The following is a 24,827-nucleotide window of genomic DNA, read 5'->3' as shown; positions in this document are numbered from 1 at the left end:
CTCTGTCTCCATCAAAAAATGAATAAACGTTAAAAAAAATTTTTAAATTATTATAAAGCGTCGACTATATTCAAATAAAAAGAAAAGTTGTCATTTCCCACCACTAGGCCTGAAAGGCATGGGTATTCACATACCCAAATCATTGAAAGTTCATTGAATTAAAATATTTGGCATATGCTTATTTAAAAATACCACTAGGACATTCTTGGGGCCAACAAAACACATGAAGGTTTTCAAGGGCAGTGTGATGGGGATGTCCTGAAGCTAACATAGTCAGAGGAGGCACAGAGCCGAGATCACAAAATAGAATGGTCCCAGATTTCCTAGGGACTATTCTGGTCATGACTCTCCAAGAACACTGATAGAAAAAAAACATATGTCCATATAAATAAAATCAATGTATGATAGCTCTTAAAAAAAAAAAAAAACTAGCTGTGTTTTGTCTGCAAAAGGGACATTGAAGGAAATAGTCCTCTGAAATATACGAAGGTCTGTCAAGTATTCATTCATTCACTTGTTCAGTTTTGAAATTACTTGATAAATATTCATTGAAAGATTTCTAGGAACCAGGCAGTGTGTCAGGGGTTAACCACGCCAATCGCGAGCAAAACCAGCCTCCTTATTGTGTTATTCTAGAAGGTACAATACACAATGAAGGAGACCATCTGAGGTCAGTCTAAGGAAGCACCTGTTGACAAACATTTTTTTTTTTTTTAGGTGGAAAGGACCATAAAAAGATGAGGGGATGAGCTCCCTGCCCTGGGTCTATGCAGGGAGAGACAATATGAGCATTAAGAATGCCAAGAAGAAACTAGGTTCTAATTATCTGGTGTAGATAACCATCTACCTCAGGGCACCCGGGTGGCTCAGTCGGTTGAGCATCTGACTTCAGCCCACGTCGTGATCTCACAGTTTGTGAGTCTGAGCCTCGCATTGGGTTAAGCGTCCAGCTTCGGCTCGGGTCATGATCTCACAGTTCATGTGTTCAAGCCCCACATCAGGCTCTGTGCTGGCCATGTGGAGCCTGCTTCGGATTCTCTGTCTCTGCCCCTACCCTGCTGGCACTCTCTCTCAAAAATAAATAAACATTTTAAAAAACACACACACTGAGTGGAGTGAATGCCTCTCCATGCAGAGTGATTTGGGAATATAATATTTAGAGAAGCTGCATTACTGATTTTAGTGGCCACCCGAGCAAAGACCTAAAATGATACAGACCCTATGAAATCGGGAACATTTATTTTATCAAAAATAGCCAGCTCCCTTTGCATGGATGCATACCCATGATCCTTAATTAGAATCTCAGTTTTATTACAATAGCATAGCATTTCATCTAGAGGTCGTATCCCTCCCTCAGAAACTTTGCTCCGGCTTTGAAAAATATCACAAAATATCACAAAAATAACTGCTAAAGATAACTGGAAGCAACAAAGAGGCCCTTCAATAGGTGAACGGACGGATAAGCTGCAGTCTATCCACACTATGGAAATTATTTGGCAGTAAGAGAAATAAGCTATCAAACCACAGAAAGATACGGAGGAAACCGAAATTCCTATCACTAAGGGAAAGAAGCCAGTGTGAAAAGGCTCCGTACTGTCTGATCCCAGCTCTAGGGCATTCTGGAAAAGGCAAAACCGCAGAGACAGTGACAGGGTCAGTGTCTGCTGTGGGTTCAGGGATAGGAAGGGAGGGATGAAGAGGTGTAACACAGGGGATTTTCAGGGCTGTGAAACTGTTCAGTAGGAACAGTAATGGTGGATAGATACATGGTATTTTCCATTGGTCCAAACCCACAGAATATGCAACACAGAGTCAACCCTAATGTAAACTATGGACTTTAGTTGATAATAATGTATTGATACAATGACAATGAATGAACCACCTTTAAAAAAAAAAAAAAAGAATCCTGGGGTGCCTGGGTGGCTCAGTCAGTTGAGCATCCGACTTCGGCTCAGGTCATGATCTCGCAGTTCGTGAGTTCGAGCCCCGCGTCGGGCTCCGCGCTGACAGCTAGGAGCCTGGAGCCTGCTTTGGATTCTGTGTCTCCCTCTCTCTCTGCCCCTCACTCATTCACATTCTGTCTCTCTCAAAAATAAATAAACTTTAAAAAAAAATTTGAAAAGAATCTATACTGAGCTGGCAAAAAAAAAAAAATCAGTAGCTATGTAGATTATATAAATAGTAAATAATTAAATAAATGAAAACAATCAGGAGGAAATTTCACAGGCATGTCTACCTTCGTGGCCAAAAAAAAAAAAAAAAAAAAAAAAATCTCCTACCCAAAACCCGAAAACTGTTGCAAAGGAATTCAGTGTGATATTTTCAAAGCATAATCGAGTATAAAATATAACCTGATGACAGACCACCGTGCAATCACCTTTCCACGTTTCTGTAAGGTTGGCCGCAGACGTGAAAGCCGTGCTGTGGGCGTTCGGGGTCACGTGATGGCGATTCCCTCTGGCTGTCACCACGTGTGTTCGAACACGGTTGACCCCAGCGTGACTCAGGTTGGAATGAGATGCTGGGCGAGGGCCCCCCTTTGCCAGTCACCTGTCCTGCCATATCGGACAACTGACTTTTACAGGTGTCTATTTTCTCATGCAAGAAATGAACGGAATAGAGCAGCTAGCGGTTTTCACGCTGGTCCCCAATGGCAGAGGGGGTCTGGGGACAGTGGGGAGGTGGGGTAGGGCTTGGCCAGAGTGCACGGGCTTCCGCCAAAAGAAGTGCCCTCTATTTGCGGGGGCGGGGGCAGTTATTTATTGGGCTTTTATGTACGATTTAGTGGAACGAAGGTCTCCTCAAGCTAAGTAATTCTTTTTTTTTTTCCAAGAGACATCTGGTTCCTTTTCCCTGAAGGTATTTGCTCAAGCCAAGGAATGAAGCACCTGTGAGTAAGAAGCAGATGAAAGCTGGAAATATAAAAACTTGAGGGAACCTTTTTTTCATTTCCAAGGGGATTATCGAGGCAGGAATGTACTCTGGCTCCCGGAGGCCCAACCAGTATCTGATCTCCCACCTTGGCCACTGCTGCATTTCTGCAGGGCGTCATCCAGAGTTCCTCTCCAGGTCCAACCGCCTCGTGGGGAGTAAGAGTCTGATCTGGGTGACTGGGGCCCCGTGTCTGGAGGGGCGGGTGGGCACTGTCTGGGGAACCTCCCTGCTACGAAGGAAGCCAATGTTTACTCAAGGCCAGTTATTAGCTAAGAAGACAAACTATCAAAAAGGAAAGAGGCAAATACCCGCTATGCTTACAGATAAGAAGCATGGACTCTTAAGTTCTAAGAGCCCTAAACGAGGGCAAAAAGATGTCGTGGAATACTACACAGTGGGAGGTGCATCTGGGATCCAAAGCTGGCCCTCCCTGGGATGATCTACTCTTTTGTTTACAATTTTTTAATGTTTACTTATTTTTGAGAGAGAGAGACAGAGCATGGGCAGGGGAGAGGCAGAGAGAGAGGGAGACACAGAATCCGAAGCAGGTTCCAGGCTCCGAGCCGTCAGCGCAGAGCCCGACGCGGGGCTCGAACCCACAAACCGCGAGACCGTGACCTGAGCCGAAGCTGGACGCTCAACCGACTGAGCCACCCGGGGGGCCCCCAGTGATGATCCATTCTAAGTGAAGATCTAAGCCAAGACCCTTCGGTTCGGTCACCAGCTTCTCTTTGTTTGCTGGTTGCCGTATATTTCGAATTCCTTACCTTCCCAGACTTTACAAGGAGCCAAGACCCAGGACAACAGAGTGCCGGGAAGCAACCAGTTCATCTGGAGCCTGATGGCACGAGGCTCCCAAGGGTCTCCCCCCTCCCTCCCTTCCACAGCCCCGAGCGATCACTGAACACGCCGTCCCGCCCGGAGAGGACACGCCAGCCCTCCAGGGGAGTGGAGGGCAGTCTGATTTGTAAGCACATAGAAAAACGAAGGCAGCACGCAAATCCCAGTTAGTAAGTCTGGGAAAAGACAAAATGTAACCGCGGCACATCCTCTGGCTCCCCTCTAACGTTTATATCATTACAATAACGCTAGACGTGGACATGAACTTAGCGGACATTTTTGCCTCACTACACTGTGAGGACAGCGGAACGGAGAAGGGAGGGAGGGGCGTGAACCCAACCCCCATCTTCTTTAACAGAAAACTGATCCTGTCCAAACTGAAGGCTCGAGAAGGAGTGCCACGAGCCCAGAACTTAGAAATATGGAGGTGAATGACAAAGAACAGCCAAGAACAGCTAAGGAATGGTCGAGGGCAGAGAACTAGCATTTTACATTATAAGCCCAGAAGTACCATTTAACTGTATGCATGTGTATTCCTTCGAGAAAAAAAAAAAAGCAATTAAAGTAGAAAAGTGATGACACACATAGAGGACCTTCAGAGTGAATACACTCAACACCGGACGGGCTTGCGGGAGATTTCTACGGACGGGTTAGGAGCCCAGAGAGGCACAGGCCTGGGGTCCTGCAGCACTCACTGCTGCTTGCTGGTGGCCAGGGCCGTGGCACCTGCCCCGTGGTCCGACCAAAGCTCCATGGGGAGAAGGAGGCACCAAATACATTCTTCTTCATTATCTTAGGAATGTGCTCATCTGTTTATTTAGGTCATGTGACAACACCAAAGAACTAAGCAAAAGCCAACGAGCCTGGTGTGCTTATGTGGTGTGGTAAGACCTCTTCCCCAAGTCCACGTGCAAATTCTCGTCATCCCTCGCCTTTCAGAAGCCTTAAGGCTTAAAGTGTAAAACAGTTTATAAAGAAAAAAGTTCTGAATGATAAGCCGCCCGCATATATCAAAAGATAGATGAAGATACTTACCCGGATCACATTATTCCACTTTCTTCTTTTCTTAACTTTTTTAATGATTATTTATTTTTGAGAGACATAGAGAGCGAGTGTGGGAGAGAGGCAGACAGAGAGGAAGACAGAGAATCCGAAGCAGGCTCCAGGCTAGCAGTGCAAAGCCCAACATGGGGCTCAAACTCAAGAATGGTGAGATCGTGACCTGAGTCGAAGCCGGATGCTCAATGGACTGAGCCACCCAGGCGCCCCACACAATTCCACTTTCAAGAACATATTCTAGACTTTGGCAAACTGTGCAGCATGAGTCCCGACCCCTATGCCTCACTCCCAGGGGAGCCTGATTTCATTCCTCTGTGATGGGACCCGGGGATCTGTATTCTGCAGCCAAGACGCAGAACTTTTGGATTCTAATAAAGAAAACAGAAAACAGCCTAAATACTCAACAGAGAGAACTAATTAAATCCATCATGATAGGACCATACAAGGGAATCCTAAACAGGCTTAAAATAATGTGGCAGAAATAAGATATCTCATGAAACATGTTTACCGACATGCACAGATATTTACAATGTGTTCCTCAGTAAAATAAAAACACGTTATATAAACTGTGTATGTGATAGGATCCACTTTGGGGAAAAGAATACGTATAAAAGAATTCTGGAATTAAATGTATCATTGTCAGTAGCCATAATGTCTGAGTGTGGAAAGATTGAAATATTTTTGTCTGTATGTTCTAATATTTCCACAACGAACAAAGTATTATGGATACCACCTTCTCTAGTTCAAAAATGCCTGGACATAATACCTCTTGTACGGTTCAAACATTCTAACACTGTTCATATAGATTTCAGCTCACACCCGCCCAATAAAACCACACATCTGGTCACCCCCACTATCGCCAGCCTCTCTCCGGGGCACTCTGCTGCCTGCCAAGCTTCCAGGGTAGACGAACAGCTCGTGGGTTTCAACTTTGTAGGTAACAAAGTATGGCTGCCTCAAACCCAAAATATCCCTGAAACCTTGTTACGCCCACTGAGCTTCTCAATGCACCTTTCCAAGCCTGAGGGTCGAGAAGGGAGCATCATGGGGCTGGGACCGTGAGAGAGGCCATGAGGAAGTCACATCCCAATGCCTCCCACCCCAGCCCCGCTGAACCGTTCGGCATCCCTGGTGGAAGGTGTTGGCCCACTGGACGGGGAGGGTGGGAAGAAAGCACTGGTTCTACCAGACATTCGGAACCTGTGTGCACTTTCCCAGGAAGCTTCCAACATGAGGAAGGGGCCAAGTCTCGGACCCCTGGGAGGGCACGGAGCCTCGCGTTCTTGGCAAACATGGCCGGGGCTCCACTGGCCTCATCACCCACTTTAACCCCCTGATGCCCCACTCTTTCCTCGGAGCCCCTTCTCAGATCCCTCGTGTCAAAACGAAACAAAACGAACCAAGTAAGCTGCAGAGTTGATCTCCAGAAGCTTTTGAAACTTAAGATAAAAGCCATCAGGGAATGATGGACCAGCGGCCAAAAATTCAAGGAAAAGCCTTTAACACGTGGCCGGGTTCGAACAGTCCACTTCCCAGGTCCCGCCTCTCGCCAGCTCGTAGCAATCAGGCAGGACACTGGCACAGGCAGGAAATCTAAAATTAGGTTTTACTACCTATAATGGAGGATTTATGGAATGGTGTAATGAGCGGTCTCGGGACGAAAACCCAAAGTGGGGGAACAGAAACATCTTTGTGGACGTACCGACTACGCCCACACGCGCTCCGTGACCCTCACCTACAGTGGCCAAGGTGCAGGTCTGCAGGGCGACAGAGTGAGGACGCAATCCTTCCTCGTTCTAAGCTTGACGTGCGTCACAGCCAACAGCAGGGTCCGCGGTCCCTGGTGCTTTTGTTTAAGAGGGAGGTGCTTTCTTAAGAGAAGCGGTCCTGACACCACACCAGGAATCCAGGCGTTCTGAGGAACAAAAGAACCCATTTGATTCAGTCCTCTCCTGAAATATCCCAAACCACAAGAACAACCCTCAAAAGGTCAAAAGAAGATGGGACTCGACCACAATGTATCAGTGAGTGGTGCCACGGCACCTGTGTGTCCCCATTTTCAGTGCTGGCGAGATCGTTTGAGGAACCCCTCCCCCCAGTACCATTTTGGGGCAACGTAAAGAAAAATGAACCAGCGTGTTTATGCTAATGCCACGTGTTCAGAGAGTTTTCAAGTAAATGTGACGAAAGAACCAAGGGCTTGAGTCTGCGTTGGCTGGTGACGGGGTCAGGGTGACAAATGCCATCCCCTGCAGCAGGTGACCCACAGCTGAGAGCTCACGGAAACCGCTCATGGGTAGGGGTGTGGAAAGAAGGCTAGGATGTCTGGGAACTGGCATGACCACGCCCGGTCCCTTTCTGTGCCCCACCCCTGCTCCATGCAGCAAACGTAGGCGGGCTTGGACATCCTCCCTACAGGGGTCTCCAGCCACACTCCCTCCCCTCTCCGGGTGGTACCGCTGGACCCAGAGGGGAGTCCGATATGCCAGCCTGACTCAGGGCCAAGCCAGGAAGAGAAGTAAAAAAGGAGGGACTGTCATCGGCTTTCTTTTCCAGTGAAAACTGTGGCTCCAGCTAACAGGCGGCCTTCTGCAAATCAGTGTGACAATATTCCTACTGAGCAGAAGAGTTCCTTGAAAAGATGGTTCCATTTACTACAACACACAACAAGATGGGGAGACAACTTCGCTTTTAAAAATCTTATTTTCTTAAAGCGGATTTCGGCTTTCCACGATAAAAGCACTTTTCCTAGGTCCCAGTTGTGAAGGCTGGTGTTTATTTGGGTGCGGTTTCTAAGCATACTGGAACCTTCCCGTACTCTGAATGCAGGTGCCTGGGTCTACAGAAATCGCTTATAAGGACAACAGCACAGACCAGTCTTTTTCCACCTGAGTAATTAGCAGGAGAGTAAAATCCAGGCCACCTGGGGTCCTCCTCAGACTTCTCTGAATGTGGTCTAGGAAGAGACAATTTAACCTTAATTCTAGGCTCTGATGACGAGGTTATTTTAGTACAGCGTTATTGTAACATACATAGTGTAATGTAATATGCATACATGTAACCTACATAATACAGTATGTGTGTGTACGTCATATATGTAAGAGCTTACATTTATGATAAGGTTTTGGAGGGAAAATGCCATACAAAAATCATACTGAATAAGAGAGCCAAGCTGTGAAACAAGTCTGCAACGGCCTCGGAAGGCCAAACGGTGTTAGATATTTCCTCTTTCTGGATACAGGTGCGGATGCAGTTGGTGCCGGCATTGACCCTGGTTCATGAGGAACATCAATGTTTTCCAAACTCCTGTCTTGTTTTACAACCAAAAGTCCCCATTACCAAGTTCAAAGAGAATTCCCCAGAAAGAGCACAGCAAAGTATCGGCTATAGTCACAGAAGATCGGATACACAGCCCATAATATAAACGAGTTTCACGTAAGTGTTTAGACACACATTGTGGTCTGTCATCCACCCCAAAATTATTACCATCCACCCTTAGTACCAAAAAAGCAGATAACGATGTGATTTTACCACCCTGGCATCCACTGCGTGTGGAGGCATGGTGTGAAGAGGTATTTTTAGTGATTTTTTAAGGGCAAGCATTCATAAACTCCCAAGTCTGTGCTTCATGTGACTATGACATAGCTCTTGGTCATTCTGCTGCTGTCAAAATTAAGACTGCGGATCACCGCTGACTCAAACTAACGTCTGTCTGTAAGACATTACAAGGGGGCCATTTGGAAAGAAGAAGAGGGGAAAGTTTCAGGAGAGCGAGCTTTCCTAAGTAGCCGGTACTCGCTAGGAGTTAAGCATCTCTTAAAGCGCAGACAAACCAGACCAGAAGAATCCACGAGAACGTACCTTTTACATTCCAGATACGGAGCCCGGACGGCCCCGGGGGGGGGGGGAGGGGCGGAGGGAGCCGCTGGGTTCCAGAGGGCAGCTCCCGGGAGATGCTCACAGAACCACTCGGATCTCCTGCCTCAGATCGAAGGCAGCTCCCTCGTGATGTTCCAGAAGGAAGTATACCAGCCGAAAGTACCAGAACGCCTCCTATGCCTTGAGCCGGAGGTAAGCATTTAAACAAAACGCCTCATCTGTGTGCCTCTGGCACTCGCAGCAACATCCGTTTTCTCGCTGGGCCCTTCCAGAAGGTCAGGGACTGTGCCGCACAGCCTTCCCCGGGCGCAAGAGGGTTATTTGCGGGGCTGCTTCTGGGGAGGAGAAGCCCAATGCGACGTGACAGTCTTCCCGAGCCGGGCTGGTTTCACAACACACATTTTCTCCCTTCCTAAGAGTCTGGCTTGTCCCTCGTGTCCTTTTTCCTATTTTCGGGATGGTTGGGTCACTTCTAGTAACTGAGCTTGAGCGGGGCTGTGAGCCCCGGGCGTGGGCGGGCCCTTCCGACTCTGGTCTGCCTCACGGGACACTCACCCTCCGACTCTGAGTCAGTTGCCTTTTCATGGAAATACTATTCAATGATCATTTTCATAAAAATCTGTGCTGGCTCAGTTTTGTTTCTCTTGACGCTGGCCCAAGTGTTTTTCTCTTCTGATTGATTTTTGGGTGAAACTCAGCATGTCTCTTTTGGTTGTTTATTCTCTAATATATTTCCATCTTAACTGGAGGGGAGACATGAGCGTCAGAGGGATCCAGCTGTACCAGATCGGCCACACGGCCTACAGTTGTACGTCCAAGGGGACGGGGGCGGGGGAGGCTGTCTGCAGAAGCCAGAGGGCTGCTCCTGTCCAGACCCAGAAGTAAAGGCAGGGGCTACCGCGCAAGGGGCCACCGGCCTCTGGGGTCTTGTGTTGCAGCTGGGGTGCTCCGGCAGCCCGTCAGGTCTCGTCCACCCTAAGTCTGATAAGCATCCTAGCACCTTCTCACAAGCGGAAGGACTGTGTGGTCTCCAAGTCTGTGTGTTTAACGGAGCCCTCTGAGAGAGGCAGCGGGAGCTCTTGGGAGGGTTTTGCTTTACCACTGTCTGTTTTCAGGCCACGCTCTGGGGCAGATGCCCTCCCTTCTCTTAAACAGAATCTTTTTCAAAGCTAAGCATGGCGGGAGGGCGCCTGGGGGGCTCAGACGGTTGAGCTTGGGCTCAGACTTGGGCTCAGGTCACGATCTCGCGGTTCGTGGGTTCGAGCCCCACGTCGGGCTCTGTGCTGACAGCTCGGAGCCTGGAGCCTGCTTTGGATTCTGTGACTCCCTCTCTCTCTGCCCCTCTCCTGCTTGCGTTCTCTCTCTCTCTCTCTCTCTCTCTCTCTCAAAAAAAAAATGAATATTAATTTTTTTTAAAAAAGCTAATCAGTTCTCAGAGGATAAGAAAAGTCTTCCCTCTTTTCATGTGTAAGTACAAATTATACCTGAATATGTGTACACACACACACACACACACACACACACACATTTAATATATATACCATAAAATTCCTAATGGTGTCAGATTTGCATGTAGGAAAAGGGGAGGGTAGGGGAAGGATGCCTGCAAAGACTCCATCTGTAGGGCATCGGTCATGAAAAAGTGGAAAACACGAATTTAAGCCTGAGGGTAACTACATCCGAAAGCATAGCTTGGTCTCCATGTGTTTAGCACCAAAGCCTCGTGATAAAAGCCGTCTGCATTTACCCCAATCAGTTTAGGATGTCCCCATCATTATTTCTAGAAGACGGATGCTCCCCTGATATGCCCTTTAGCCAACGAGTCACACACACATCGCCTCTTGTTCTGGAAGCCGGTGGGTGTCGAGTACAAGACAAAAAAACCAAAAAGAAACCAAAAAAAAAAAAAAAAGGTTAAAAAGGAAAGAAATAAAGAGCTAATGGTCTGAGACAAATGAGGCAGATGAGTGTAGTTACTGAAAACCAGCAACCTATTTTTTAAAAAGTCTACCAGCCGCAGATTTCTCAGGACATCTTTTCATTGCATATTATGTAGCCAAGGCAGCAATCTCTGCCTTCTTGCCTTAGTCTGTTACAAATCTCGCTCATTCCAAAAGGGAAGCATGCATTTCACTTTCTCGAATACATGATATGCAATTCTTATTTCACTTGCTTGGAGCAAAGACTAAAAACTGGTGCTCAATCTTGCTTCCCTTGCCAGGGCAAACGTAACGAATTCCGATCCTCATTTCCACGACTTCTTTCATCTAGGGTGGACCAGAACGCATTCCCAATGTCTCAGGACGCAGCCTGGATTTCCACCAGGGCCAGGATGCTGCTGCACATCTTTGACCTGAACCGGTCAAGCCCTTGCCGGAGAAAGAAATGGAGTCGTTTTACTCATAATCTCAGAAGTTACCCACGCAGGCGGCCTCGCACGCCATAAAAATAACATTGTGGCGACCTCAAAGGGTAACTTACGAAGCACGGACAATAAGTGGAGTGTGCTTTCTGTCCTAAAAATCCCAGACTACGGCGGACTTATGAATAATTTTCAACAATCAGGAAGTCTGCAAAAATCCCCAGTCTTATAAAGACTGCACGGTGCTCATCAAATCTCCTAAGACCTCTGTGTCCCTCCCCCCTCTGAGGAGGTCCCTGGACCTGACTCCTAAGGGCCAAAGCCAAAGAAGCAGGCACCTGCCTCCAGCAAATCCCCTCCGATTCCCTCTCATTCCCAGACACCAATTTCCATGAAAACCAGACACAGGACAGAAAGCAGAGCAGGATATTCCAAAATCGCTTCAGATCTGCAGCCTGATTTCATTAGACTCGCCGGCTTGTTTCTTTTAGCCCCCGTGCGTGCCCACGGCAGGTGAAATTTCGCTGGCACGGCCACCTCAGACCCCATGCGCTTAAGGGGACCAGGCCGGTGCAGGAGAGGCAGAGATGGGAGGTTCCGGTGCCGAGGGGGAGACGTGTCCGCCAGAGGTCAGCAGGAAGTGGGGGGCACTTAGCAACGCTCACTGTCCTCACTGACCAGGTGTCTCTAGAGCCTGACACTATCATGTCACTGTACCCGCCCCAGCATAAGAAAGGTCTTCAGCCTGGAGGCAAAGACCCCACGGTTGTCGTCCCCAACCCAAGTCTAACTCACATAGCAGCTTCCAAGAGCACACGTTGGCCATTTTGCACCCACAAACACCCAACCTGAGAAGCTGGTGGGGAACCGTCTGGGGACGGGGGCGACACAGCCCCTCCCTCTGGCTTTCTGTCGCCTTCACCATGCCACAGCTGACAGCTGAGCCCCCTGGCTGACAATCCCACAGTTAGCAGTTTGTCTCCGAGGTCTCCCCCGGGGACGCGGCAGGGACCCAGCGCAGAAGCGACTGGACGTAAACCTCCCCGGCCAGCCTCAAGGTCTGGTCGCCAGCGGTGACACAGATTTTCCTCCAAGATTTGAAGCACATGTGGCTTACATCAACGCAGTCTCGCATCCATTCTCTGTTGAGACCACTTGCCTCGCACATTCTCATATTTACACGTTCACTGAACGTAATCCCAAGTGAATTATTTCAGAAGGCTTAATGCGCTTCAGACTTCTCAAATACAATTTAGGCCTTAAATTAAATTTGTAGTCCCGTGGGAAACCAGTAGGTTAGACGCAGCCGACGGCATCCAGGGGACACGCAGGAGCCCCAGAACAGAACTGCGATTACTTCTAGAAGGATCTCGCCTGGTAGCCGAGGCTCCCCGGTGAACGGAGCGGGATTCGACCGCAAAACTGGATTCGGCGTCCGGGTGTGAAAGCAGTGGAGCCTACTGGATGCAAGATAAATATTCTTGCGGCTTTGTGCGTCCCTCGACGGCCTTACCATGAAGCGCCCCAGCGGCCAGAAACGTGTGACAGAACAGACGAGAGCGTACAGCCCCGTTCATTCATTTTGAGGTTTGGGTTTTGTTTTGTTTTTAAATAATCACAACATTCTTTGTCCCTTCTGTTTGGTTGCCCAATAACTGCGCAGAATTAGGTGTTAAATTTGCTACGGTGATAAGAGTTGAGACCAGCCACATGCATTTTACTTAAAACTGGTTTTTTGGGGGGTTTTTTTGTTTTGTTTTGTTGTTTTGTTTTGTTTACAGCAAGCACTGCCCACTGGGAAAAATAAACCAGAACAAGGAGAGCAAAATTCCCTTATCAGGCACTAGCGATAATGAAAACAAACCATTTACAAGGAAGCACAGACGAGGAGTTTGCTGCAGACCAAGCACTGGAACTGAAAACAAATTTCTTACTCAGGGAAATGTGGAGGAGTAAGAATCTACAGTGAAGAGTTTTTTGTTTGTTTTTTGTTTTTTTTTTCCTTTGCATAAAAATTAAATTAAATCTGAACACCAAAGCATGCATATGGTAAAGACAGCTATTCAAGGACAGTCGTTCAGTTATTCAGCGATTGAAAGACACATTACACAGCACACTGACGATGACAAGCAACGAATGAACAACATGATTGACTCTGTAAGACTTTGCCAGGAACTTGGGTGCTCCACAAAGAGGGAGAGGCCTACGTGAGATGAACCTGCTGCTACCAAACCGCAAATTCTTGCCCTCGAAACTTAATTCTGCAACGATCCACCCCATCGATGTTCTTTCTTTCTCAGGGATCCCGGCACCTCAAGAATGTTACTCTTCGGGGGCGCCTGGGTGGCCCAGTCGGCTGAGCGTCCGACTTTGGCTCAGGTCGTGACCTCACGGCTCGTGAGTTCGAGCCCCGTGTCAGGCTCTGTGCCAACGGCTCGGAGCCTGGAGCCTGCTTCGGATTCTGTGTCTCCCTCTCTCTCTGCCCCTAACCCACTCACATTCTGTCTCTCTCTCAAAAATAAACACTAAAAAAAAAAAATATTAAAAAAAAAGAATGTTATTCTTCAAAATGATAAATTGCATTTTTCTCAAGAAACTGTCCACACGCAAAATAAGAAATTTGTCATCCTACTGGAATTGCCTTTAAACAGGGAATAGTCAGGTAGGATTTTTTTGCTCATGAAGTTGTCAGAGCACAGGATTCCAATCAAGGCAGCACGTACCCATTACGGGGTATGCAAAGTGTCCGCCTGAAAGTAGAGACTTTATTTTGCTCTTTCGAAGAACAAAGTGAGTCAACAGGAAACATTATATATGAATTTTCCCTCCGATTTGAAAAGTGCAAAGTTAGTACTGAATGTGCCACGGCTAGTGTTAGGTTTTCTGTTGCAATCCTAGCTGGTCCCACAGTGACCTTCCAGGAGATAGCCAAAGGAGATACAAAGTCACAGCATCCCAGTCCAGTGAGCGAGTTATATTACAAATTTCACAGCTGCTGCCCGAGTACATTAAACAGGAACTCATCTTCCCAAGATTCTAAACCTGCGCCATCCACTACGGTGGTCGCTAGCCACGTGTGGCCGCTGAGCCCTCGAAATATGGTCAGTCCAGCCCGAGATGTGTTGTACGTGTAAACTGCACACCGGATTTTGAACATTTACTGTAATAAAAAATAATAACGCAAAATAACTCACCAATATTTTTATACGCATTGCATTTGAAATGATAATATTTTGCACGTTGCATTACATGAAATCGATTGTTAAAACGAATTTAACCAGTTTCTTTGTCTTTCTTAACTGCTAAAATGTTTAAAACTAGGCGTGAGACTTGCACTCGACGTTCTCTGACCAGTGCTGCTCTGACCTCCCACTGACTCGGCCTCTTTGTCACCATGCTCCCTCCTCGTCACTTCTGTCAGTGGGCTCTCTGCTCTGACCAAGGGGATTCCAGACAGCAGAGCCCTTGCAAAGATTCCAGAACTTGACGTTGCAGGTTCTTACTATCGGTGAGACTCTGGCCTCCGCACTCCCAAGCCTCACTCTGCTCTTCTGGAAAACGGGGGCAATAAAGGCCCTTCCTCCAAAGAGCCACGGCAAGAGTGACCTACGGTGACACATGCCCCATGCTTCCCCCACCTGGTGCACCCAATGTCAATTACAACCCTCCAAACACCACACTCTTCCTGCCTTTTTGCAACATTATTTTATCCCCTATTTTAATTGCACACTGGAGGGGGTGCCTGGGCGGCTCAGCCCATTAAGTGTCTGAAGTCAGCTCATGGTTTGTGGGTTCGAGCCCCGCGTCGGGCTCTGTGCTCACAGCTCGGAGCCTGGGGCCTATTTCAGATTCTGTATCTCCCTCTCTCTCTGCTACTTTCCTGCTTGTGTGCTCTCTCTCTCTCTCTCTCTCTCAAAAATAAATATTTTTAAGAAATAACTTCACACTTGGGATATTGAAGTAAGTGTCTAGATTGGTCCGTCCAGAACCGGGAAGGGTTGGGCACCTCTGTGCTACATGGACCACCTCCCAAGTAGCACCTCCAACACCCTGAACACGAGCAATGCCTAACACCCCTGCCCCCTGCCCACTGCAGCCTGCAGTCTGTCCCCGCCGAACCAGGGCCAACACACCACCTGGCGGCACGGCACAGCCCCAATGCCTCATCCTTCGGGAAGCATTCTTGGGTCTTCCTAGGGTATGGTTTAGATCACTCTTTGATCGTATGATTCTTATAAGATGGAAAATTTTTATATTCCACCTTGTTCCAAAAAAAAAAAGATGTAAAGTGATCTACAAGGATATATGCAATATAAAAAGGTTTTTAAAAACTCAGAAGTAGGGGCGCCTGGGTGGCTCAGTCAGTTAAGCGTCCAACTTCGGCTCAGGTCACCATCTCCCCAGTTCGTGAGTTCGAGCCCCGCATCGGGCTCTGTGCTGACAGCTCGGAGCCTGGAGCCTGCTTGGGATTCTGTGTCTCCCTCTCTCTCTGCCCCTCCCCGCCCCCACAAAAAGTAAACATTAAAAAAAAAGCAGTAGTTGCAAAATAAACAGTACGGATGAGGCTGTAGGAGGAACAAGGGTAAGAGCCCTGCAGGCGGGCTGTGGGGCCGCTTGCCAGAGCTGGGCCAGCCAGCCAAAGGCTCGCACGATTTCTCCCGAATCGAAGGCTAAACGTGAGGTTCTCCCGTGGGTCCGTAGAGATAAGGGCCTGTGCGATGGGATAAGAAGCTTGCCCCGTGTGTTGCCTCGGTGGGGTCTCTGTCACGGCCACCGCTATACCCATCAGAGTGCTTGACGTAGCAGCCCCATGGGGGCCACCACCGCCATCGCTGCACAGCGTGGGGCCCTGGCTCACCATCAAACAGGCCCGGGCTGAGCAGGTGGCCGTCCTGAATGAGGCCCTTTTGTCAGCATATGAAGTCACCTCCTCTCTAGATCCCGCAGCACGGGCCTTCCCCACCCCCCCCCCGCCCCCTTTCCATATTTCAACGTCCTGACGGTACAACCCGAGGCTTCCCCAGTGCCCCGCGCGGCGTCTTGTGCAGACCGTGAGTCAGGAACGCAGCCTGAAAAGGCAGCTCGCCATTCCCTGATACATTTCCCGCACCTGCCGGTCTCCCTTCCTGGACTCGCCCCTCTCTGACCCAGAAGCCCCCTCCTCCGCCGGCGGCCCGAGACCGTCACCACCTGGACGGAAGCCGGCCACGGTCCGACCTCTGCCTGTCAGCGTTCCCTGCGTCCCCGGGCACGCCGCCTGGCCCGCATTCATTTCCGCCTGGGGACGTGTTTCCCGAGGACGCTGCTCTCAGAGTGCTATTAGCGATCTGGAGTGAAAAGGGCTACCGTTCTGTTTGCCTGCTGTCAATACGATTAGCTGGGAAAAGAATAAATCAGGCGGGTCACTAATTGCCGGAGTCAGACAGGTAGAAAGGTGAGCTTCCTGCTGGAATTTTCCGGCTTTCCCCATTAAATGTGCAGTGGTGTTCCGAAACTCCAGATGTACCCAGTGCCTTCATCGTCCCTAATCGACCCAGGTCCCCCGTGTCTCTGTGTGGCTGGTGCTCTCGTTTAATAGGTGATCCAGAAACCTGGATTGCGAAACACGTTCCCAGGTCGCCTAAAACCAATAAACAAAACTCAGCATGATTTAATGCTTCGTTTTTGCAAAGAAAAACTTTATGCTGCAGCTACCTGTCGTTCTACACGCGTTCTGATACATGGAGACAAATGTAACCCCTTCTCTGCCTCCTGGTAGTTCCCTGTGGGGTCTGCGTACTTACGGGATGATTCTACTGGCTCAGCTCTGGTTTTACCCGTTCGGTAGGGAGTGTTGGGGAGACACTGTCCTTGGGGGATGTTCTGTTTCATCACCTGCATTTATAAGTAAGTCTTAGAAAACCGCAAAACTACATCCAGTTATGTAGTGGGCCGCTTCAGAACTGATGCTATTTCAGCTATGAAATCCTCTCTCTTTGAGACCTCAAGCGGTAATGGGTATGCTCTTCCTCTGCCTCCAAAGCCGGGACTTTCATTTGGGTCTCAGAGCTCGGAGGAAACATTGGTAAGATGCTGACTTAACCTGCCTTCTCCAGAAAAGACCGGCAACATTCCCTGGATTTGATCTTTATTGTCATTATTTCTATTTCAGAACTCCGCAGTGAAGTAAATTTTACTGCCGGAGTCAAAGAGACGAGAAAGTACTTTTCGATCCTGGAGAAGCAAATTTTCCTCTCCTTTTGCTGATTCTGTCATCTCGCCGCTGTATCTTGCGCTGCAAAAAGAGCCAGAGCCTTTGCACGAGACGAGGTTACATTCTGTGCAATTAGAGACCCAGATTTGTAAATGTGGCAGCAGGCTCACACCGGCTTTGTGAGGTCGGATACGATATTAATGAGAAGGCACTCGAAGTATGAGATGTCAGAACGTTCCTCAGCTGGCAGTTTCTTTTCTACGCGTTTTTGCCTCGCTTCCTAATAAAAGAAACTTCAGCTTTCTAAGCCGTTTCATTTAAAAGTTTAATATTTGGGGCACTGAGGAGGGTACTTGTTGGGCTGTATGTAAGCCAAATGGACAACAAAATATACAGAAATAAATAAACAAACATAAATAAATAAATAAGCAAATAAATAAATAAATAAATAAAAGTTTAATATGAAGGGACACCTGGGTGTGTCCAACTCTTGGTTTCAGCTCAGATCATGATCTCACAGTTTGTGAGTTCAAGTCCCAAGTCGGGCTCTATGCTGACAGCAAAGATTCCCTCTCTCTCTCTCTCTCTCTCTCTCTGCCCCTCCCTGCCTCACCTCCACGCACTCTCTCTCAAAATAAATAAACTTAAGGAAAAAAAAAGTTTTACATTAAGATCCTAAGTGGAAAATGTTTCCCAACATTTTCTTTTACGAGCGCACACTTCCGTCATTATTTATACTCGGCGTAGATCTCTGTAGGCCCATGTAAGGATCCTGAAGTCCTACCCGGTTCACTCCTGGGGTCCTCCCTGCAAGGTGCCCTAGTGGTCCCCTCCCCCTCCCACCAGGCTCCTCATGGCAGCTCCTTTCAATCTCCTCTCAGAAGCCTGAGATCCTCATTCCCTCGGCTTCAAGCGGAATTCCTGGCCTCAGTGACACCGAATGGGAACGTGACTTCCCCCGCTGCCGACTGCAATCAATTTATTCTGTGAAGGCAACGGGTCGTTAGCAGACATGGTTAAGACCCTGGGTTTCTCTTCCTGTTCCCAAGAGCAACAGAGTCTGAGGTCCACCCTAGCGCAGACAGAAAGGTGACGACACCAGCGAACCCATGCCCCCGATGCGGCTGTACCCAAGGTGGTCACGCAGACCTCCCTGCCCGGAACACAGAAAAACGCGCACTCCAATTTTGTCTTTCTTTTACTCTGCAACTTCAGCTAAGTTACTCAGCGCCAAGAATCCACAACCCACACTTCCACTCCGACCCAGAGAAGATGAATCTTCCCACCAGGAACGGAGAGGAACAGAAATCGGGCAACGATAGGACACCAAGCGGGGCTCACCTCCTGTGCTCCCCTGGACCTTAACCGAGAACTAAACACACATCTTCCCTTTTATTTTTTTTATTTTTTTAATGTCCATTTATTTTCGAGAGAGAGAGACAGAGCATGAGCAGGGGAGGGACAGAGAGAGAGGGAGACACAGAATCCGAAGCAGGCTCCAGGCTCAGCTGTCAGCACAGAGCCCGACGCGGGGCTCGAACTCACAAGCTGTTGAGATCATGACCTGAGCCAAAGTCGGACGCTTAACCGACTGAGCCACCCAGGTGTCCCTCATCTTGACTCTTAAGATTCGGGAACCTTTGCCGGACTTTTAATTAAGTGAAAATTAGAGTTTCCTGCTATTAAAAAATATCGCCACGCAGCTGTCTGTTTTCTTTCCTAACTCGTTGGACAGATGCTTCCCCCCCCCCCCACCACTTCCAGGGGGAATAATTATTGGAATAATATTATTACTAAAAGGAATCCCATATGAGACACCAGCATGTGTGAAAATCTCATTCCCACTAACACAATTCAAAACCAAAGGGTATGTTTTGAAAGGAGGCAGCCACCCATCTCGTTTTTAAAAACCTTTCGACACGCTGGCAGTGTGTCCTAAATCAGATCTCACGTCTCGTCGTCTAGGACTGTAATTTTAAAAAGCGATAAATTAACTCAAAAAGGCTTGTTTTCCACACTTCGAGGATATTTCATTCTCCACACGCAGCCATTTTCAAACAGAAAAGTCACATAACTGGACTTCCTTTGCACACACTTCTGAACATGCGCGGAGTCAAGGTAACTGAACCCCTTACTTTCATTGTTAAATTACTATTTCTCCTACGCAATCAGGGTCTTCCAGATTATGACATGTGGCCTTAAAAATAGAAGAACTTAAAAGTTACTTTAAATCTAAAACGTAGACCCAGAGCTCCATTTTTGGACGCACCCTTTAATTTCTTGGTGCTGTCTACGTTTTACTTACACTTAAATTTAGCCAAGTTAATTTTAGACCACCCGCCTTCACTACCTTCGCTAGGTCTGCAATGTTACAAACATGAAGCCTTGAATCCTCTCTCCTTTAAATGCTAAAATGTTAGAAATAAAAGGTAAAGTTAAAAGGGGAATCTCTACCCCCCCCCCACGCCAGGCTCTTTTGAAGAACTGTTTGGAGGCTAGTCCAGACCACTGGAAACTCCTGTCATTTATCTACAAACAGCTTTGAATCAATAAATGTGGGCCACATACTGACAATGCAAAATGTACAAGTAATTAACTCACGGCTAATACTCAACGCTAAATGTACAAGTAATTAACTCACGCCCAGAAGTGCAAAGAAACACTAGAGAGAGAAGGTCATCCAGAGCATCAATAAGCCCTCGTGTGCGAGCAATCACCAGCTACCGCCGTGACTTACAAAGTCCCCCCAAGACCCCCAACTCCCCACACTTCCGCAACCAGGTATCGAAACGACCTGAAGTTGTGTCCGAAACATTTAAATGCTTCTACTGTACGTCGGCTTCTTTTTCTTACAGATGCCGCTCCAGAGTTTTTAATACAGTTTCAAGTTCAAGGTGTATAGACCATAAACAAAAGCTGTGTTCTGAAGGACTACATCCCCTAGGAAAAGCCCAAGAATCCTTCCACAGAGAGGGGAAAGAACACAGAACCCCCTTTGGCATTCTCCTCCTCACCGGAAAAGCTTGCCTGGGAAGCAAAGGCTGATGAAGCCGGGAGGCGACACAGAGACTTGCAGTTAGAGAGCGATCAACTCCCACCCTACACGGAGCTCCATCAAAAGGCCGGGGTTTCGCGCATGATGACTTAAGTTACCTTGGCCACATCTTGTTTCCCCAGCTCCGTAAGTCTCGTTAGAAACATGCAGGTGTCTTTATGTCAACACCTCCTGAACAGAGTTCTATGAAATCGAAGGCAGCACTGACATTTATTCAACATGACAATGTCTCCCCACCACTCCGTATCATATGACCGACGCCGACCTGCTATCGTTTTTCACTGAGGATAGGAAAAGCCTCCAGGAACATTAGCTCCTCTGTCTTGTGAAGAAATAATTCCCCCTTCTGTTATTTTATGTTCTTGTTTAAGGATAATGAGCCGGAAAAAAAAAATCAGAGCGAATATTAATTTTAGGGAAAAAGTTGGAAGTTTTCTATTATCTATTTGCCTATGATACGAGACATGATATATCCCATGCATGCACATCATGTGTATGACGCTTTACAAAAGCACGTAAGTTAAAAATCCATTTTGACATCTTTGGGAGATGCTTTCCTTCTTACATATATATACATATCTGGCACTCCCCTGGGATCTTAGCCCTTACCACAAATAAAATACTGGATTTTTCTGAGATTAGAAATTCAACAAGCTTTTTCTAGAATACCAAAACAAAACATGGGAAGTAGAGGGAGGACTGTTGATATCCACACGGACACGCAGCCCCGTTACATAATCCATTCAATGGGAAACGCTGATTTTCAAAATTTTAGCTGAAGGAGGAACATTGGGTTAAATCCCCAGGCACTCATCGTGAAATCACAGACTCATGTAAAATAATGTATCACAAGCCTACCCTGAATTTTTTAAACTAAAATAAAGTCATGACAAAGTGTCAGAAAAGAGAAGAAACCGTAATTTTAAGTGTAACTGGAATGACACATTCTGAAACCTATAAATCAAAAGATATAATACCCATTCGCCAGCACCGTGCAATGTCCGAATGAAGCTAGGATTACCGGACCGCAAACGGCATTTGTGATGTGGGTAGCACTCATAAAACCTTTCTTTAGAATTATGAAACTTCACATACTAGCCACAAAGTTTGCATATCTCACCCTGCTTCCACCAGATTTGTCATTTCGATGGTATGATTAGCTCATTCATAATTTGACACCCACTGAAGTAATTTGGTTGGGTTTGTACAGAACTCGCGTTGCCTGGTCTTCCCGGGGGGCTGAAGGAGCCCACACGAGCGGCTGCCAGCAGAGCAGGGGTTAACCCCAGGAATGTGACAGTTCTCCGGGTGATAAGGTGATGCGGAGCTGAGGCTGGTCAAGGGCTCTAAACTACTTGGAGACAACCGAAAATCCTCAAAAGTAGTTCCAATGATAAATAAACTCTATGCGCTATGTTATGTCACCCCGGGGAAGAATACAATGTTTTTTACTCGCATTGGAAGTTTTTTGAACTGCAGAACTACAGAAACATGTCGAGTGTGAAATCTGTGGCCCATATGAATAAGTTCTTTTGAAGGATAAACGAAATTACCCTTATATCAACGAGTTGCATTAAGTGCACATCTGCATCAAAATTGTTTACCCATTTTACTGGGCAGTCTGGTCTGCTATTAATAATAGCATTTAAGTTTTAGGCTTAAAAATACTAAAAAAATAAGTCTATAAGTACCTTTTGTAAACCATCTCTATACCAAGGCTATCTGATTAAAAAAAAAAAAAAAAAGAATTACAGGCCACATTTTTAAACATGCCAAGAACTCCCAATTAAGGTGGCAAATTGTAAGCACGCAAACATAACAGCTGCAGGCTGAAATGTCAGAGGTGACACGACGGAGACAGGGACGGGGGAGAAGAAAGAGGCAGAGCCCGGTTTCCCGGGGTTTGGAGCGTCGGAGGGAGAGTCCCTGCCTGCAATGACCCAGCGGGGTGACAGCCTAGTCCACATCTGGTCCCGCTTCCAGCCCACAGTGGACTTCAGGGCAACACCGAACTCCCATCGAGGCAAGAACGAACACGCTTTTTTTTTTTTTTTTTTTTGCTCGGTGTCCCAGATGAGGCCCCCGCCGATTTCGGGGTCCCTGCTCCTCTCCGTCCCGCCCGGGCCCCGCGCGCCTTCCCCGGGACCCCGGGCAGCGCAGCGGCGAGCCGTCCCTCCCTGCGTCGCACGCCCCACCTGTCCCCGCGCCGTCGGAAGGGCCGGCCACCCCGCCGCCGCCCGCGCGGGAGCCGGGCAGGGCGCGCGGGGCGCGGGACTTACCGGAGGCGAGCGCCGCCGTCGGGGAGGGCGTGTCCCGCACGTGCGTGTCCGCGCCCGCGTGTGCCCGCGCGCGTGCCTGGCGGTGCGCGCGCGGAGCCGGGCCGCACTGACTCCCGGGGCGCCGACGGGCTCAGCCCATGGTGTGGGCGCCGGCCTCGGGGAGGCTCCGGCTCCCGCCAATCGCCGAGCAGGGAGGCCGCCCCGACGCGCGACCCGCGAGCGGGAGGTGCGCGCCCGGGGGGCGGGGCGCGGGCGCGGGCGCGCGCGTGTTCCCGGGCGCGTGGGGGCGCGCGCGTGGGTCTGCGGGCGCGCGTGTCCGTGCGCGCGCCCGGGGGCCGGGGAGCGCGGCGGCGCGGGCGGGTCTGGTCGCCGCCGGGTTTAGGACGGAGCTGACGGCGGGGGAGGGCGCTGGGGGCGAGGAGGAGGAGGAGGAGGAGGAGGAGGAGGAGGAGCTACAGCCGAGCCCGGGACGGCGTGAGCCGGGCCGGAGACAAACCCGGGACGCGCCTCCAGGAGGGGAGACCAGAAGAGTGGGGCGGGGGGAGCCCCGGAGGAGCTTGCTTCTCGAACTCGGGGTCGCTTCTGGTGAGAAGCAGTGTGGTTTTTTTCTTGCCCAGCCTCAGCCACGACAGACGTCACATGTAATGAAAGAACCGGTGGCAGCCGTAGAAGTTTGAAACCACCGGCTGCCTTGGGATGCGCATCAGAATCAAGACCACGTCGCCCTCAGACTGGGGAAGAAGAGACGCGGTGCCAAGGTGCCTCCGGCTTCAGCGAGACCTGAGGTCGCTACCTGCGCGTTCCCGGAGCCAGAGGCGAGCCCCGGGACCCGCCGGCGGAGGCCGGGGAGCAGCGCGACGCGGGATGCCCAGACACCCGGCCGGACGCGCGGGCGCCGTGACAGCAGCCCTCGTGAGAACAGAATCCAGTCGGCAAAAAACAACTCCCCAACGGGGGAGCCGCGAGGTCCCGCTCCTCGGCCTGTGGGGCACTGTGCTAAGCCCCTCCAGATGTTTTAGTTTATCAGTGAATCGTGACATCAAAATCGCGCTTACCTGAGTGCGTCGTCTCTTCATTCACTGCTGTCCCCGGGGGCCCGTCACCACCATCCCTGCGCTCGCTAGGAACCCATCCCAGAGCGTCCTCTTGCACACTCGCTCCTTTCCGACCAAGTGAAAACTACTCATGTCCCTCCCTCTCCAAACTTTAACAGCCAAGAATTTCAGCAAACAGCCAGCAAGAAGGCTAAGTCCCCCCCACCACCACCACCCCAAGGGATGGGAGGGAATAAGCACTCCTTTAATTTGAAAAATAATAATTAAAACTCCCTCAACTTTTAAGGCCGGGCAACATAATCTATTAATTGGTCGCTATTAACATGCAGTTTTATTGACCATAGCACACAGAAGTCTGATTGTGAAGGAGGAGTGTTTTCAATGAAAGTGGAGTTATTTTAGCTGCAGACGTGTTTACATTTCTGTGGTTTAGTCTATAACTTTCTCTTTTTCTTGCTGCAGAATTCTGCTCCATGAAGCAAAGCCCTTAGCTCCCAGACATTCCAAAAAGTCTGCCAAAATAATAGAAAAAAAGAGAGAGAGAAGAAAAAACACAGAGAGACCCCCAAGTCTGGGTCAGGCTCGGGGTTGTGAGTGGGCATCGGTGAGTATGCCCGCCCCCCCCCTCCGCACTTTCCAGTTTAAAAAAAAAAAAAAGCCTTCAGGGCTCCATTTCCTGTTTGCTGGGGGAAAAAAACTGGGTCTAAGCAGCTGAGTTTAGAAATTGCCTTTTCGGGGACCCTTTAGATTCTGAGGGGATCTTTAACCCTAAAGCCGCCAAAATGGACCCATTAATTTGAAAATCTGCCATTTCAAACCCTCCAAGGAAGTGTTTCTTTTTTAAATGGGCAACTTTCATGAAACTGCAAATCTATTCTTAGGAAATTTCCTGCGCGCGCACACACACACACACACACACACACACACATCATAGTAGATGAAATACAAGCCACCGGTCCTTAGGGGGCCAAGACAAGATACCAATAAAAATAAATCGTGAAAACAGAATAAGCTTCTGACAAGAATGCATCCTTTTCTCAAAGAGGTTATGGTACAAAGAACAGAATGCATATTAAAAGGTGCACATTTATAGGGCCATGTCAATTTATACACTCTGTGCTAGAATCATCATTTGCAAATTCGATTGATTCTTTTCAGTTGCTCCCTAGTA

The 24,827-nt window shown here is 48.7% G+C and overlaps 1 protein-coding gene across 3 annotated transcripts in view; it reads right to left on the bottom strand.

The window, feature by feature from the left end:
- ERG (ETS transcription factor ERG) overlaps window positions 1–23,681 on the bottom strand; it is a 263,697-nt gene extending 240,016 nt beyond the window's left edge. Inside the window, exon 1 of one of the 3 annotated variants that reach the window (XM_042957218.1) lies at window positions 23,657–23,681. The gene's annotated coding sequence lies outside the window, so the exon portion shown is untranslated. Of the gene's footprint in view, window positions 1–6,568; window positions 6,734–22,601; window positions 22,641–23,656 lie in introns of those variants that run through there. The other 2 variants (XM_042957219.1, XM_042957217.1) reach the window with 2 other exon arrangements.
- Between the last annotated feature and the right edge of the window lie 1,146 nt (window positions 23,682–24,827).

Source organism: Panthera tigris, chromosome C2, assembly GCF_018350195.1.
Source record: "Panthera tigris isolate Pti1 chromosome C2, P.tigris_Pti1_mat1.1, whole genome shotgun sequence".
Lineage (NCBI taxonomy): Eukaryota > Metazoa > Chordata > Mammalia > Carnivora > Felidae > Panthera > Panthera tigris.
The sequence above is the reverse complement of the archived record's forward strand: the minus strand, read 5'-3'. Positions and strand labels throughout refer to the sequence as shown.